We start from the raw sequence: 17,442 nt of genomic DNA, 5'->3' as shown, positions 1-17,442 counted from the left end.
CTCCGTACGGCTTGGAATATTTTCAAATTAAAATACTGCACATTACATTACAACACTGCGCAACAAAATTGAAGAATCATTTTCTTGAAACGCCGTAATTGTCTGCCACTGCGAAGTATAAGTTTGGAATTTGGCTCAAAGTTGCCTACAACGTTCCTCTGTAACGGGGCGAAAGCTTACCGTCCGTCGGTCTCAGCGATGTTTGAAACACGAAGTAGTCTTCACGTGCGAAAAAAGGCCACAGCTCGGAATTTCATATAAGCTGCAAATTGGGTTAATGATGCCATATTGGCACCCAATTTGTACCAAACGCCACTGTGTACTTGTCACACGACGAGACGGTCGTCACAGCTCCCCTTACCCACGTTTCATGCATTCTTTTGACATCTATGCGACGGAGATCAGAATCGCGACTCCCAACGTTGATATCACGCGGTTTTCTTACGGGTAGCCAAAGAAAACATTTCAGACACTCTGCCGTTCAGAATCGACACGAAAATATCTCGAGGAGTGGCATAAATGGCGTCAAATGAAACCACCTCTCTCCCTGAGACGATGATTCCCACACATGTCACACTTGAAAAAGGTACATGCAGCGCGATGATCAACAAAAAGATGTCATTGACAACCTTTTACACTGCTGTTACCACCAATTTCAGCAGGACCCTCGGTGCCACCCATGCAAATTTCTCGAGCACGTTACATACACCTGCCAGAAACTTCGACACCAATTCAGCCAGGAAGCTACTGCAGCATCTGAAGATAGGCAAAGACCACCGAAGAGTTGTCGAGGTGTTGCGAAACCCTCAGGCGCTAGAGCAACCGCCTGGTTCATTTGGTGTCGAAATTTCGGAAGGAACATTCCTAATGTGCTCAATAAAGTTTCGTGGATGAAACCTAGGGTGATGCCGAAATGGATTGGGGGGGGAGGGAGGAGAGTGGGGGGAATTGGGGGGGATTAGATTCATAGAGGGACCCTTTGCCGTTTTATTCATGCACGTGTTAATATTGCAATTCCGCGTGACTAGCCGCAGCAGGATTGAAAAATCATAAGTACTCTTTGCAGTTCGGATCACATTTACATTTCGTTGGATGGTTTTGAACGGTTGCTACAGATTCTAGTCCGTACACGAGAGCAGAAATTGCGGTCGCGCTCCACTCCAAACGGGTGCGATCCTTTCAGTGACGGGTATGCAGAACCGATAGAGGTACTCAGGGTACCCTCCGCCACACACCGTCAGGTGGCTTGCGGAGTATGGATGTAGATGTAGATACAAGTCCTTAGGGAAATGTTGAGACGTTCGAGGGTGTCAGCAGTGTCAGAGGTTCTCAAGAACGTCTTAATGTTGTCCATCGCACTACCACCGTGAAATGTGTGGAAATCAAAGCCACAGTGAAAGGTGTGGTTTTGTGGAGCCCCTTTATACCATCGCCTGATGCCTTTTCGTGTTTTTTGTGATGCAGAGTATCTGAAAGGTTTTCCTCGCCCACCCATAAGAAAACCGCGTTAATCAAACGTTGGGTGTCGTGTTTCTGATCTACATCGCAGAGACTTGAAAAGAAGGTGTGGCACGTGGGTAAGAGGGGCTGTGACGGCGTTCCCATCGTGCGACCCGTCCACGGTGGCCCGGGCAAAATTGTGTTGAAATTTACAGCCAACGTGACATCATTATTCCACCCTACACGTGGCATGAACTTCGGAGCTGTGACCTGTTTCCTCGTGCATCGATACCTTCCTTTTTGAAGCCTCGCCGAGTTCGAGGGTGATGTACCAGGGCGCCACGCTTTTGCACCGTTACAGAGGAATACGTTAGGTACCTTTGAGACAAATTTCAAACGTTTCCGTCGCAATGAAGCAAATTACGGGGTTTAGAAAATGTGATCCTTTAATTCTATTGCGCAGTGTATTCGAAGAAGGTGCGACCGGATTAATAGGCATTGATGCGCAGTGCAAACCATTACTTGCAGGTAATGTCCTTAAAGGTCAAAGTTCAGCCCTATCATCCTGACAACTATGCTTAGAGAAGCAGTTCAGCCAGAAAAACCAAGTAGGACCCGTGAGTGATGGCAAAAGAAAAAGAAAAGAAAAATAGTCAAAGCTCAGCTTTCTCACAACCGCCACAGTCGAGATCAACTACGAAACCCAAAGAGACAAAATGTGCAAGGCGAAGAAGTGGTACCACTATATTCAGAAAAGTTCGGGTCCTAACAGAGTGAAAGCTTAATACCCTCATGTAACCTGGCCTGAGATGTGGAGGAACATTCACAACAACCAGCTGACATCAGATAGTAGGACACAATGATACAAAGTAATCAAAGAAACGGTTCCAATGCGCACAAAATTATACTCTATCCATTTTACGGATTCTCCCAATTTCGCCAAGTCTTATATGGAAGATATACTTATAAATGTATTTACATGTCACTAAGCACGCAGAATCTGGGAAGAGACGCAAAAAAAAAAAAAAAATGCGTCATTACAGAGGACGGCAATGCAGTATGTCAAGATACAACTGGCTGTAACACCAAACGAAAAGTGATACCCTTGTCAGAATAACAATATGGTAATTTGGCTATTGGCCCAATTCGTTCACTACGTGATATCATCCGAAACACCGAATGTAATGGGATTTAAGTGTAGGCGAATAACTTTACATTATTAACTAACTACAGGAGAAAACGAAATTATTAAAGAGCATGATATCCCTGCATCTGGGACATTGAGACAAGTGTATATATTTATGTGTACTCTGCTTTTTATTTCACATTTAAGATTAATGCTTTCACCCATTACGGAACTTGAATTTTAAAGCTAACTAACGCAAAAGAAGCAGGATAAAGGCAACAAAGAAAAAATGCTACAACAAAGGAGAAGAACTATATTTTATTTATTTATGGTTTTTTTCTTAACACGAATCATAAACTTCACTTTCTAGAGGTGACCGAGTAATTGAATCAGGACAATTTCATATGTAGAAAAAGAGTACCGTGAAGGATTTAATAAGGAGAAATTACTTAAAGTTTTAAGAATGAAGGAAGATATGCTCATGAAAAGGGACTTTACTGTACCATTACTGTTTTCAGTTCCGTGAAATGAAAAATTATCGTTCTCATTTAATTTACAATTAATGAGAAATCTAATTTAAATAAATATCAAAAAAGAAGTTGCCACAGCAAACAAACTAGTTGCGTTCACTACTTAATTCGATCTTCCTGGAGAATTATTATGCTTTAACAAACAGTACAAAAGGCACAGGAGCCAGATGAAGAATGTAACTAAAGGTGAGCAAATGGAAAGGCTGTAAGGAAAAGTAAGGAAGCTCAAAAACAACCAAGAAAAAGAAAAGACAAGAAAAAAAATCAGATAGCATCTCTGACTAGTATTCAAGCCATCCTGTGTCTCGGGATCTATCCGAGACACACCTTAAATTCTGAATGAACATCGTCGTCAACGGCATCCGAAGGCTTCCGGTATAAGGAGTCACATTAGTCCAGCCAACTGCCTTACCAAAGAGGACGGAAGAGCAGACAGAAGCTCGGGGGACGCTCTCGCCTGTGTACTTGTTTTAAAATACTAGGCAAGAGGCCTGTAAGTGTGCAATATCTTGGCCTTGTGGTGAGAAACTCCCGCGAAATGGCGGGAGAATCAGCAACCAGTATCGGCGTGGGGAAACAGGGCACTGGAAACCACTGCATTAAGGACACGTTCGTAGAAAATTTGGTCTCTAACTGAAACGTTTCATAATGATCTCTCCATTGGCAGACAGCTCCAAACCAGTTCCCCGGTCGGATCTCGGGGGGGAGGGGGGGGGGGGGGGGAGGGGGTTCGGACGGCCAAGGACTCGTTGATCATGAGATAAACATTGAATAACTAACGAAGGAGTAACTTTCTACGAGTTGGAACGTGGATTTCCAGATGTCTAAGAGTGGTAGGGAAGACACAAAATTTGAAAATGGAAATATAAAGGCTCAGTTTACATGCAGTGGAGGAGCCAGTCAATAGAAAGAGAAAGAAGGATTTTTGGCAAGAGCAGCTGCAGTTTCCATGCAGTGGAGGGGCCAGTCCATAGAAAGAGAAAGAAGGATTTTTGGCAACAGCAGCTGAAAATCGAGTAACGGCAGTAGAATTCGTGGTGAATAGGAAGGTAGGACAGAGAGAGAGTGTGTTACTGCGAAGAGTTCAGTGACAGGATCATTCTCATACAATACAGAAAACAACCGATAACGACACTAGTTCATGTATATATACCGACGTCACAAGCAGAAGATGAACAGAGCGAGAAAGTATGAAGTTATTGGACGTGTAATTCAATATCTAAAGGGATATGACAATTTGATAGTCGTGGGTAATTAGAACAAAGTAGTAGGTAAAGGAATAGGAAAAAAGGGTTACAGGAGACTACGGATTTTGTAGCAGAAATGTGAGAGGAGCTGTACTAATGGAGTTGTACAATAAATTTCGGTAAGTAACACAGCATATACTGTTCAAAAATAAAAAGAGGAGGAGGTACGCATGGTAAAGGCCTGGATATGTTCGCATTGGTAGCTGCACGGTCAGCACTTCGGATTGCTGACGGTTCGTATCGTCACAACTGACATTCCACTATTGAATAAAAAAAAAAAAAGCCTGGACGCACGGCAATCTTCCAGCTGGATTACTTCGTGGACAGACAGCGCTTCCGAAATCAGATGCTGGATTGTAAGACGTACCAAGCAGTGGATGTAGGTTCAAATCCCAATTTAGTAATGGTGAAGAGGTGGGTGAAGTTTAAGAGAATTGCCCGCAAGAATCAAAGTGGGTTACAGACGTACAGAGGAATGAGGATGTGAGTTTGAAGTTCTCTAAGGCCAGCTAGTTCATTTGCAGAGGGCTGGACATTCTTACAGAGGGCAGTCGCGTAAGATGGAGAAACAAATGCAGGTACAACGAAGGAAACTGTGAAGATCATTTGAACGAATGAACGCCACACAAACAGTAAAATAATGTGTGTTAGGAAACTCCACTCAACCACCATGTAGAAGAAAGAAATTGCGACGTATACAGGGTGTTACAAAAAGCTACGGCCAAACTTTCAGGAAACATTGCTCACACACAAATAAAGAAAAGATGTTATGTGGACAAGTGTCCAGAAACGCCTAATTTCCATGTTAGAGGTCATTTTAGTTTCGTCAATATGTACTGTACTTCCTCGATTCACCGCCATGATTTCATATGGGATACTCTACCTGCGCTACTAGAACATGTGCCTTTACAAGTACGACACAACATGTGGTTCATGCACGATGGAGCTCCTGCACATTTCAGTCGAAGTGTTGGTACACTTCTCAACAACAGATTCGGTGACCGATGGATTGGTCGAGGCGGACCAATTCCATGGCCTCCACGCTCTCCTGACCTCAACCCTCTTGACTTTCATTTATGGTTGCATTTGAAAGCTCTTGTCTACGCAACCCCGGTACCAAATGTAGAGACTCTTCGTGCTCGTATTGTGGACGGCTGTGATACAATACGCCATTCTCCAGGGCTGCATCAGCGCAACAGGGTTTCCATGCGACGGAGGGTGGATGCATGTATCCTTGCTAACGGAGGACATTTTGAACATTTCCTGTTACAAAGTGTTTGAAGTCACGCTGTTCCGTTCTGTTGCTGTGTGTTTCCATTCCATGATTAATGTGATTTGAAGAGAAGTAATAAAATGAGCTCTAACATGGAAAGTAAGCGTTTCCGGACACATGTCCACATAACATATTTTCTTTCTTTGTGTGTGAGGAATATTTCCTGAAAGTTTGGCCGTACCTTTTTGTAACACCCTGTATATAAAAAAAGGACACACTGGAAGGTAGTTAGTACAGCTGTGAGGCAAATATCATACAGCTATGCGAACACCAACGTTCAATATTTAGAGAATAAATAAACCCACTGAAGATGAAGAAGCTTCTCCGAAACATGTTTTGGTACTAAAGGAATGAAAATTGTGTTTGCCCAGGGCAGAACTACATTTCCTAACAGCACAGTGATAGTTGAGCTGAGCAAGAGCACTGCCTGCGAAAGCCAAAGTCCCAAATTCAGGTCTATCGCACAGTTTCAATGTGTCAGACTGCCTCCGGCGTCTGGAAAATTAGTGCTTTTCTTTCGGAACTGCCTTTTTTGATTCATGAGGTTACAAACCTAACATCACTTTTACCTGTGGTGAGAACTATAAATTGACTTCTGCCATTAGGTCTTCTTCATACGAAATAAATAGTGTAATCAAGAAAATAACGAGCCATCAGTTCGTGAAGCTGTGATTTCAGTCCTGTTACTGGAAAAAAAAAAAACGCCGGCGTAAAACTTCGGAACCGAGCGAGCGGTGCCGTCAGCCTCGTCAGCGTGGAAGGCGCGCCAGGCTTTTAGCGCACGCAAACGAACTGCGCCGACCAATCACGTCGCCAAATGAGATTGACTTCTCGCGCGTGATGATTGAAAATTTTCCGGCTACAGGTTCCAGGAGGTAAAAAAAGGTGCTTAGGAGCTTCCAGCTTGGAACTTGAGGAGGGTCGGTGGCAAGGGGTGGTTGGGGGTGACAGGCAGGGGCGGCGCAGTGCGGTAATCCTCAGATTAACTGCCACGTCCGACAACTCCCTCAGGCGCCGGCAACGGGTCTCTGGCTTAATCACCGCGTACCTTATACCTCCACCATTGCAGGTCGCCTGCTGCCTGCAGGTAATCAGCTAGTCTGTGTGGGCGGGAGCCACGTAAACGAGTCTGCTTAGGTCAACTTTTAACTCTCAGCCGACTATATGTGTTTGAAATGTTGCACTGTATTATTCTCCTCTCGATGTTAACTAAAGGAAACGTCACGACAGATTAAATCCTTGCGCTGCACCACGACTCCAGGGTAGGCAGGTCGTCTCCCGGAGAGCAGTTCTCTATCGACTGAGCCACATAAGAGCGACTCACGACCTGCCCTCACACCTTAAGGTCCACCCGTACCTCTCTCGTACTTTCCGAGGAGCCGGGCTCTAGACCTGGCCCTGCGCACATATTTAATCTGCAGGAAGTATATTCCTAGATACGAGGATACTTTTAAATAAATTACTATGTACTGACGAGGCAGTGATTCCAGCCGATAGCAAATAAGTGCAAAATCTGACAGAGATCTCAACACAAAAAACTAAGCCAATGGCCTTCGTGGGGGGAAGAACACGTTAGAACCAAAATAGTAGTAAATCAGATTTTAGAACAAAAAAATCACTTCAGGTACCTAGTGCGTAAGGTGAAGTATAGCTAAGGCGCAGCTGTAGAAATTAAGCTTACAATTAGTAAATTCAGCCGAGTATTTAAAACAATTAACGAAACTAGGAAATACACTAGTTAAATTATACAAAATTTCCACTCCTTACACTGTTCTCTGGAGGCGACGCATAGGTGATTAGCAAGAAATGAAATTCGTAACACGAGTTAAAGGTTGCACAATCGAAGACACACTAAAAAATCAATATGTTGGAAAAGAACAAGAAAAGGTTTAGTTTAAATGGCAAAAGTGTATATTGTTGGAGAAATTGGAATGAGCAGCTACAAAGAATGGAAGGTGACAGATCCGCTTAAAGGCTATAAATTATAATGTGCCAAGGAAGAAGAGATACAGAAAGACCCCTGAAATGATGGGTACAGTAATGGGTAATTTCGACTAATACCTGAAGGGAAGAAGTAGAAAGAGGGTGAGATAAGAGCACACTCCGCTAGAGCATTGAAATTCATTCTTATATAAATATTTTAGGAACCAAATAATTATAACAAATTATAACAATCGAATATATATATATATATATATATATATATATATATATATATATTTTCTCTTTTTCTTAAGCTGAAGATTTAACGTAAGAAAATGAAACTGTACTTCTCAATATACGCAAAAGCGAATAGCGACGTTAAGCATGATAACCTCATGAATCAAGAGACGCAGTTTTAGAAGAGAGAGCACAATGTTTCCCAAAGTTATAGGCAGTCTGTCTGTTGAAACTTCATAGCGGATTATAACTGTGTGCTACACCGGATTTCGAATTCAGAACCTCGGCTTTGTCGGCTGTTTACTGGTGTCCGTGGTTCGCAGAATCTCTCGTGCGTAGCTTCAAAGGCTGTCACAAAGAGGTGACTGAGCCGCGGGCGGCACGTGTTGTTAGAGAACAGCGCAGACTCCACTTCAGAGTGAAAAACTTATTCTGGAGACAACCCTCTAGTCCGCAGCTAAGCAAACTCTCCGCGACATCCTTCCCAGCGAAAAGTTAGTCTCGGTCGGGTACACGGTTCAATTTCCTACAAACTTTAAAAAGAGCGCTCACTACAGACTGAAATGTTTATTCTAGAACATTTGCTTTGTCTAAATACTTAAGATGATTGAAGACGGCGAATATAATTCAAACAAATAATAACAGAAAATCTATAAGCTTATTTGTCCAAGTAGGTCTGTCATATAATGAAAGGCCAGTGGTTTGCTGTAAATCACACAACGCTGTCGGGACGATAAGAGGGGCCACTATTTACAATAGCTAATTTTCTTAAAGAATCATAACGTAAAAGACAAAACATAAAATAGATAATGTAAGAAGATAAATGGCAAAACAACGATCTATACTTGGCGAGAAAAATATATTCCGATATATTTTAGCAAAACTGGAAGAAAGTTGGTACTTTCTTAGGTGTTGATGCTGGTCATATTGATGATGCCGCTAATCATCATAACATGGCATAGAGATGCAATTAAATCTATTTGTCGTGATTTACAGACATGCAGACTAAGAACGTTGAATATTAAGACTCTATCAATGTTCAGACCTGTGACTAAGTAACTGTTCTCTCTCTCTCTCTCTCTCTCTCTCTCTCTCTCTCTCTCTTTCTCTTTCTGTCGATAGTGTCCCAGTAAACATGGGATCTCCAGCGGGCCGTTTGCGAGATCATTGTGAATATGTTGTTACGAGCAACCACTGACTTCATTCATTCACATTTATTCGTTGTACGCAGGAGGCGATGTTTTCAGAATTGAAAACTTCCTAGTGGTCGTGTTTTAATCAAGCCATATGTACAGAACACAAGGGACTGATACAGCACATAGCAGTAGCAGTCACGTCACTGGTCTGAGCAACTGCAGCTGAAGTCACAGTGGAATATTCTCGGTCATCCGTCTTGTGACTGGTTTGATTAAGCCCACCACGAGGTTCTTTCCCGTGCCAACCTCGTCGTCACAGAATGTACTTTAATCTCAAGTCCTCAATTATTTGTTGGATGTATTACAATCTCTGTCTTTATCCTTTATAGATCCGTTTAGTAACATGGACATTATTCCGTTAAGGTTAAATCATGGTGAGTCATCATATCCCTTCTCCTAGACAGAGCTTTTAAAATAGTCCTTATTTTACCTACTCTGTGGAGAATTTCCTCATTTACTGTCAATCCGTATAATTCTGAGCAACCTACAGTAGCCTCGTTTTTCAAACGCTTGGATTTTCTTCTCTTCCCATTTTCCCACGGTCCATCAATCATTTCCATAGTGCGCTCTGCTGCATACGTACTTTTACACTAATTATTTTCTCGATGTGCCGTTCGTGGAACCCTCACGAAAGTTATTCTGTATTTTTCCGACTACTTGCCCCTCTGGTGGAGTCGGTGGTGGCTTCTCTTTGCAAGATAGTAACTTGTCGTCTAATCGTGGTCCGCTAGGTGGCACATGAAGTCAGCGAAGAGTTTTGAGTTAACAGGAGCACAAGAAACATGGCTAGATGGCTAAGTTCGGAACAAATCCGAGTTTGTGTCGGAACAGTCTTATCTGGATCTGGCGTGATACTGATGTAGCAGGCCTTCCGTTCGTACACATGCTGACAGTGAACGACAGTAATGGGACAAAGAGAGCGTCGCGCCACTCTCCAACATTGCCAAATTTATTCAAGATGGCGGATCCAAGATGGCGGCGATAGATGTGGCAATATCACAGTGAAGTTATTGCGGGAAGTTCAAATTTTGGCGGGAAAGTAGGTCAATCAGGCTACCTCCACTAACCTAACCACCTCCCCTCGCCCCTCTTCTCACCAAGAAAAGGGCGGGAAGTTCAAATTTTGGTGGAAAAACGGTCACCTGGGCAATATCACAGTGAAGTTATTGCGGGAAGTTCAAATTTTGGCGGGAAAGTAGGTCAATCAGGCTACCTCCACTAACCTAACCACCTCCCCTCGCCCCTCTTCTCACCAAGAAAAGGGCGGGAAGTTCAAATTTTGGTGGAAAAACGGTCACCTGGGCAACTAACCTGAGAAAATGATGGGAGAAAAAGTCACTTGGGCTATCTTCATTAACCTAAGTCATCTGACCGCCAACTCTTCCTAAGGAATTGTTGGGGAAGTCTTTATTTTACAGTCAGTGCATATTTAAACAATTTGATACAGTAGCTCCATCCAGTGTGTTTAACATGAGGTCTGGAGGCCAACTGACCTAGTGCACAGTACCACCAGCAGAGAGCGCTGTCGTCCCATCTGTAACATAATCCAAGATCTGTCGGGAACATGGCGAGAAAAGGACTCAGCCTGTTCTGGGCTGCTGCATAGGAAGGAATGTACATTATTTATTTCAGAACAATTTATTTATGGATGGATTTCACATAGTTTATTTATTACACTGATACTACCCGTAAATCTTCGAAATAATGCAGTACACTGATGTACAGACGCCCAAACAACTTGTAAATTTTCAAACACTAATGCATGTAAAAGGCTCTTCAAACACGCTCACAATGCTTAAACAGCAGAAAATAATGCAGGGTACAAACACTCAGTGTTCATAACAAACACTTTTGAACTGTCGTCAACTGCAACATATCAGCAAACTGTTCCAACGTGCACACATGCCAACACCGCCGGACTTTGCAGGAGCAACGTGGATACAGGGGTGTGAGCTATTGCTCTCAGGCAACTGTCAGCTACAATCAGCAGGTGAAAGTCATGTCTATTTTCGGGTATATAGTTAGAATTCATTGAGTGTTATACTAACTTCACGTGTCTATGAACAAAAGAGACAAATCACCCTCTAGAACACACATGTTTAGCATTGCTGGCACAATGTTCTTTACCTGTGGTGCAGCAAAGTTCTAATTGCCAAATGGCTCACCCTCGCAGATGCAGCTAAAAGGATCTCAATGTTATACTGATGTCACAGGTCGCGCTATCAATATCTGTTCCAATGCTTCCCAGTATAGCACAGGGTGCATTGTTCTTAGCGATCCTAATGGGACATGCAAATTTTGGAAATTTTGGTAAGATCTTATTGGGACCAAACTGCTAAGGTCATCGGTTCCTAAGCTTACGCACTACTTAATCTAACTTAAACTAAGGACAACATACACACCCATGGTCAAGGGAAGACTAAAACCTCTGACGGAGGGAGCTGCACAGACCATGATAAGACGCCTCAGACGGCATGGCTGCCCTGTGCAGCATCGGACATGCAAGCTGCATCTAGCAGTGCATACATTTACCGGCCCAGTGTAAATGATGCATTGCCACGAAATGTTCACATAGCAACTCATCATCACAGGCGCATCTAAAAGTTCTTAATGTTATACTGATGTCACATGACTACGTAAATAAGAATGAAGTCGATCTCTCGGAAATTGTAAAGTGTCGCACAAATAGTTAACGGTCGCTTTTGTAGTAGCTTTCGTGATGTCTCAGCTTGTCCAGAGGGAGCATCTAGCAGTGCATACATTTTACCGGCCCAGTGTAAATGATGCATTGCCACGAAATGTTCACATAGCAACTCATCATCACAGGCGCATCTAAAAGTTCTTAATGTTATACTGATGTCACATGACTACGTAAATAAGAATGAAGTCGATCTCTCGGAAATTGTAAAGTGTCGCACAAATAGTTAACGGTCGCTTTTGTAGTAGCTTTCGTGATGTCTCAGCTTGTCCAGAGGGAAATTCTTGTCCTAACAGAACCTGTTTAATAAAATAGCCCAGAATAACGCAGAATGCATTCCTCCTGATGGTCCTAACGTTGCACCCCATCCTTCACATGTTTTCCTTCCCGAAAATCGTTAAGTCCTGCTTTCAACAAACATCTCCAAAATACGAATGTTCACACCACTATAGAGAGGCTCCTACGACCTGTCACAAATGATGTCTTGTGAATGAATGGTGCATTATCATCAGCTCTTACTGAATTTACCCACCAAATTACTGTTTCTGCTGATGTGGAAGCGCCTTTTACTCAATGTAGACATGACTTTCAGCTGCAAATCTATTTTGTACAGATCGCTATATTGCACTGACAGTTAACGCCTGCAAAAGTGGCCTACAGATCGTCAAATACAGAAAGACTTACTCAGTTACACTACTCTGCTACTGAGGACGGAAGCTTGAACATTAGAGTGTGAAACCAATCTCCAACCCGACAATACATCACAGCATACAATTTGTATCCTGCACCATACAAAATCGCCCCTTTTGCATCATTCATGTAGCTGTCAACCGCCAGCCACTTAAACATACACCGCGAAGACAGACAGCATTAGCATACGCACAGTAGCTATACTCCTTGCAGCAGTAGATATTTTCCCATAAGGTTGGCCGGTCATCCACCCATCTCCACACTCTGGGATTACAAGAACATGTATAATTTCACATGCTTTGCCAGAATATCATACCATTTACGCGATACATCTCAATATCATGCACACAGCAATACTGCTTGATTAGCAGTAGTATCGCTTGCACAGTATTATTCCAAAGATATAGACTGGAAATTATTTCTCTACAAACCCAAAATTTTAGCAAGCTGTATGCATGCTGTAAACCACTGAGTAAATATAAACTGACCCTGACTGCAAAGACCTTTATGCGAAAACTCGAAAAAAAAGAAGAAACTGAATACCCATATCGCTGATTAACAGCTTTCAAATAATTCTTACAGTTTACAAAGTCAATTAAGGTGTTTCTCATGTCTAGAGAACCAGCAAATGTGTCTTCCACGTGGTTATCAACTGCTAGATGTATTCACAACAATCAATGTCTCCTCAACTAAGTAAAGGTTGAAAAGCGTCAAAGCTTTTCATGTTTTTAATTAAAAGAGATACTTGCTTTTAAAATCAGTCATTAAATTATTGCAGTATATGAAATGTGATGAAGGAGAATTATTGTGTCATTAAGCATCGGTAAAGGACTATGATTCTTCTCTTTGCAAACGTGGTACACCTTGTGCATGAAAGGATTTCTTCTGATGCGTTCCTAGCTGGGAAGCCCGGCGACCAGGTGGACACAAGTACTGCGCCCACAGGCGAGCGGCGGTCGCGCGCCCATGTCGGCACGCTTCACAGAGGGTAGGCCCCCAGAGGATTAGCGACAGGCGAAGACGCCGCATACATCAACACATTGCCAAGAGAAGCCGTGCACATTCGTACATCTGCCCGAGGCAGCGGAAACTACAAACTTAGAACGAAAAACAGTTTAGTCACGATTCTAGGTAACGCGGAAAGAGCGGCAAGTTGAGTAGCAACAACACGACTTGGATGTCCAAGAAGCTCAAGGGGCCCGGGGAATTTTGGCCGTTTTCCGCAAGCAGAACACCTGGGAACGTTGCGGCAATACTCAAAGGGAGAAGTCTTGGTTTATTTGTAAACTCTGTGTCACACAGGGTATCGCTCTCTTATCCTCGCGGAAGGAGGTAGGAAATTTTGAAACGGACCTCTTCATTGGCAAGAATCTCATGTTCGTTTTGGAAAATAGTACGAGCTACGTAATTTGCGGAAGGGCAGAGACAAGACGCTGGAGGTGAGCGGCTCTCTCTCTCCAGGTGCGAGGAGCGCACTGGTATTAGGGACTCCGAATATTGCATCTGAGGAGGCAGGAGTTCACTCTTGACTGCTTCCGATAAGTCGCAAGGATTCTCATATCGCTTGTCATGAGACGATGCACTTTGCATTCGTTGCAAACAGCGTAGAGAGCAAAGTTTGTTAGATCCAAGTAGGCGAGCTTCATTCACTGTGCGCGTTATCAAGAGTTTAACTCAGGATCACATTTTGAGTTACTACATGTCCGATGACGGTGGTACTGTTAGAACAGTTTTGAGCTTTGCTTAATGCAGTTTCACGTAGTTTTGCACTTTCAGATGGACGCATACCTTCGTCCAGTAAAGATAACTTCCAGTAGCAGGTTTCGGTCACTATTTTCAGCGTAAGGCATATTAGACGCTATCAACTACGTCGCCGGCAGAGTATTGATGCAGCCGCACGCAATCAGCCGACTCCACCGCCACGCCTACTACACTATGAACATGGTAACATAGAAAACGCCAGCCTTCCTAGCTGCGCATTCTTCTTTCGCTTTCTTCAATTTCTTTGCAATGTGCTAGATGCTCATATAGACGCAAGGCAAAGTATTCACCGTTTGTCCGTTAAGAGAGTCATATGTTCAGCTGTTTTTTTTATTCCTTCCTCATTTATTACACCAGGTCAACCCATCTCGTTTAACTTATTTATATGCTAAATTAGAATGAAGTCATACAATGCCAATGTTAGGCAAATACCAGGGCAGGCACCTTATATAATTCACTTGTTGTGAGCTCTTGATGTCAATTCAATTCTATTTGTTGTTGTTTTTTATGTTTATTTAATACTTTCTACAGTATCTGGCGACCCAGTTTTTTTATTTCTGTTTATCATTATTTGAATAATTTGTAAGTGGTTGTTAAATGAATTTGATAAAATTTCAATAATTATTGCATGTGCCGTTTAATGCAGTTTGACTGAGTAAACTACTTATATGTTGAACAGCACTCCTTGCATTTCACACCTCTTTCTCCCTCCCACACGTGGTGTCTTGCATAATAATGTGCGACCCTGCCAGGATACGAAATTACGTGGTTCCCTTGTGAAGTAGTTAGTTTGCTGTTATCCATAAATTGTTTGTTTTTACGTGAATTTTCATTCATTCTAAAGAAATTGATTCCGCGACTACGGTGAATTACTGTCACTCTGTTAATCTTTTATTTGCTCTTCAGCTAGCGCATTGTACTAACTGTAAAATCTTCTCTTTCAGTTTTGATTATTATAGGTTCTGTCCTACAATAGGTTGCTTTCCAACGTTGAGGCTGTAAGCTGTTTCACTGTGTGCTAATCAGGCAACTTCTGTATATTCGAGATAGGTTTTGATTTGTCTTTTGGGGATAAATTTCTGCGGAAATTAGTCAATGTTCACTAGAAGCAAGGCTAAACCTCTGGCTAATAAAGTAACAAATTCTCCCTTCGAGATGTCAGAAACGGGCTACGTAAATCAAATCATATTATTAGGTCAGGAGCCGCTAACGACGGCTGAGCTCGAACAAACGAAAAATCCAGACGTACACAACAAGGGTCGCCATCTCGGCCCCGATAGGCGCTCCGCAACTTCAGAATGAAGACGTTGATGCGGGGTCCCACAACACATTGAGGATGTCGTTAATTTTCTAATTACGGGGAAGAAGACAGCGAGGAGGAAAGCAATAGGGCAATGTCGCCACAACAGCACCACATAGGTGTCCAATTAGACAATCTTGGCGCAGCACCAGGAAAAACGGAAGCAGATAATTTTTTGATGCTGTTGAAATGTATGCAGGAAATCAAAGATGAACTAACAAGTCAAATCAAAAACGAAATAAGGAATGTGAGAGAAAGCATAGAAGGTCAAATGCGGAAAAATAACGAAAGCCTAGGAAGAAAAATTAAAGGCGATATAAAGAACATCCAGTAAGGTATTGAACGTCAAATGAAGGAACAGAATGAAAGCACAGAAAGCATGAAGAAGGATCTGAAAAGTCGGTTAAACAATGCCACTAAGGAGATCAAGGACTCTCAGAAAAACATGTATAACAAACTGCATGGGGAAATTGAGCAGGTCGGCACTCAGAATAGAAATAATGAGGCAAAGATCTCTAAATTAGCGGTATCCGTAGAGGAGCTTCCGGTATTACAGGCGGAGATAACCAAGACCGTCAAGGGCGTGAAAGAGTGCGGACAAAAAATAGAAGAAATCGAGAAAAACTTAGAGAAAAGAATAAAAGACGCAACGGTCAAGCTTAAAGAGAGCAATAAAAGGTCGATCGAAACGGAGCTGCAGCGCCTTCAGAAGGAGTCAAATTTGACGACTGAGGCGGCTGCTGAAGCGACGACAGAAGTGCGCGAGCGGTTAACCACGGAAACCGTGCAGGAGCTAATTAGTAAATAACTTAGCGAGAAGTTGCAGGAGATAGCAAGTCGTTCGAGCAGCGAGTAGAACATCAGTTTGCAACCTGCGCCGCCAAGCAGGAACAATTAGCCGACAGCAACGGTGATATTAGGCGAACTGTCGGTGAAATGGCCAATGTGATTATTGCAAGCCAAACGTGCAACACGCCACAAGGAAAGGAAACCATTGTATACAGTGGGAACTCGAATTCGGGAGCGCAAATGATAATCCACATGGATTACAAACACGTTCTCTCTGTGCAGATTTTCACCACTATAAAGATAGTGGAAACTTTCTGCATCCCCAGGCCTTTTTACAGCAATTTGAAGTGCCAATTCCACCAAATTGGCCCATCATATTTAAGCTATCTATTATTTCCGGACTGCGAAATGGTAGCGTGGCCCAGCGAATGCGAGGCGTCGTAGAAAATTGCACCTCCTATGAGGAAATCAAGGAGATCTTCTTGGACACTTATTGGTCAAAGGCTACCCAAGAACGTATCAAGCAGGAGATTATTCTCTGTAAAGACTTTGAGAACTCGGGAATCACAAGCTATGTCAAGTTCTTCGAGGTTCTGATTTAAAAGAATGTCTTCCTCGATGCACCATGTAGTGATATCAAGCTCATCCGTTATTGCTACATGAAATTGCCATTGAATTACCAGCAGTCACTGATAGGACGATGTGGCAGGGATATTGAGGAGTTTAAAAACCTTCTCTGAGAATTAGAGTTTGCATTAGAGAGAGAGATAGACAGAAACCGCAGAAGGCAACAAGTACAGCCAACGGTCAGGCTGAGCAAACGCGAGGAGAGCAGCGCAGGGATCGTAGGCGTGACAATAACAACTATAATAGTTCCGGCGGAGGAGGTCCGCGCCAACAGCTGTACAGGCGTAACAGCAATTACAACGGCAGTGGAGGCAATGGCAGGAACGGACCGTCGTGTCGGAACGACGGCAGGCAATGGCGTCAGTCGCAAGACGGCGACGACGATCGATATGGTCGAAATGACGGCCGTTATCAAGGGGGAAACAATGACCGGAGACAACAGGAAATCGAAACTGTCGAGGTAGGATCCGAGACCACAGGACAGAGAACCGGAGTCATCCCGACGATGACGGGTGACTCACGCGGAACAGAATTCTAAAACAACCGCGCAGAAACTCGGTGCAAAGTGCACACGCATGCTGGACTATGGGGACGTGATTGAAGAT

The sequence above is a fragment of the Schistocerca gregaria genome, chromosome 3, assembly GCF_023897955.1.
Source record: "Schistocerca gregaria isolate iqSchGreg1 chromosome 3, iqSchGreg1.2, whole genome shotgun sequence".
In the NCBI taxonomy this organism is placed as follows: Eukaryota; Metazoa; Arthropoda; class Insecta; order Orthoptera; family Acrididae; genus Schistocerca; species Schistocerca gregaria.
This window is presented reverse-complemented; position numbering follows the sequence as displayed.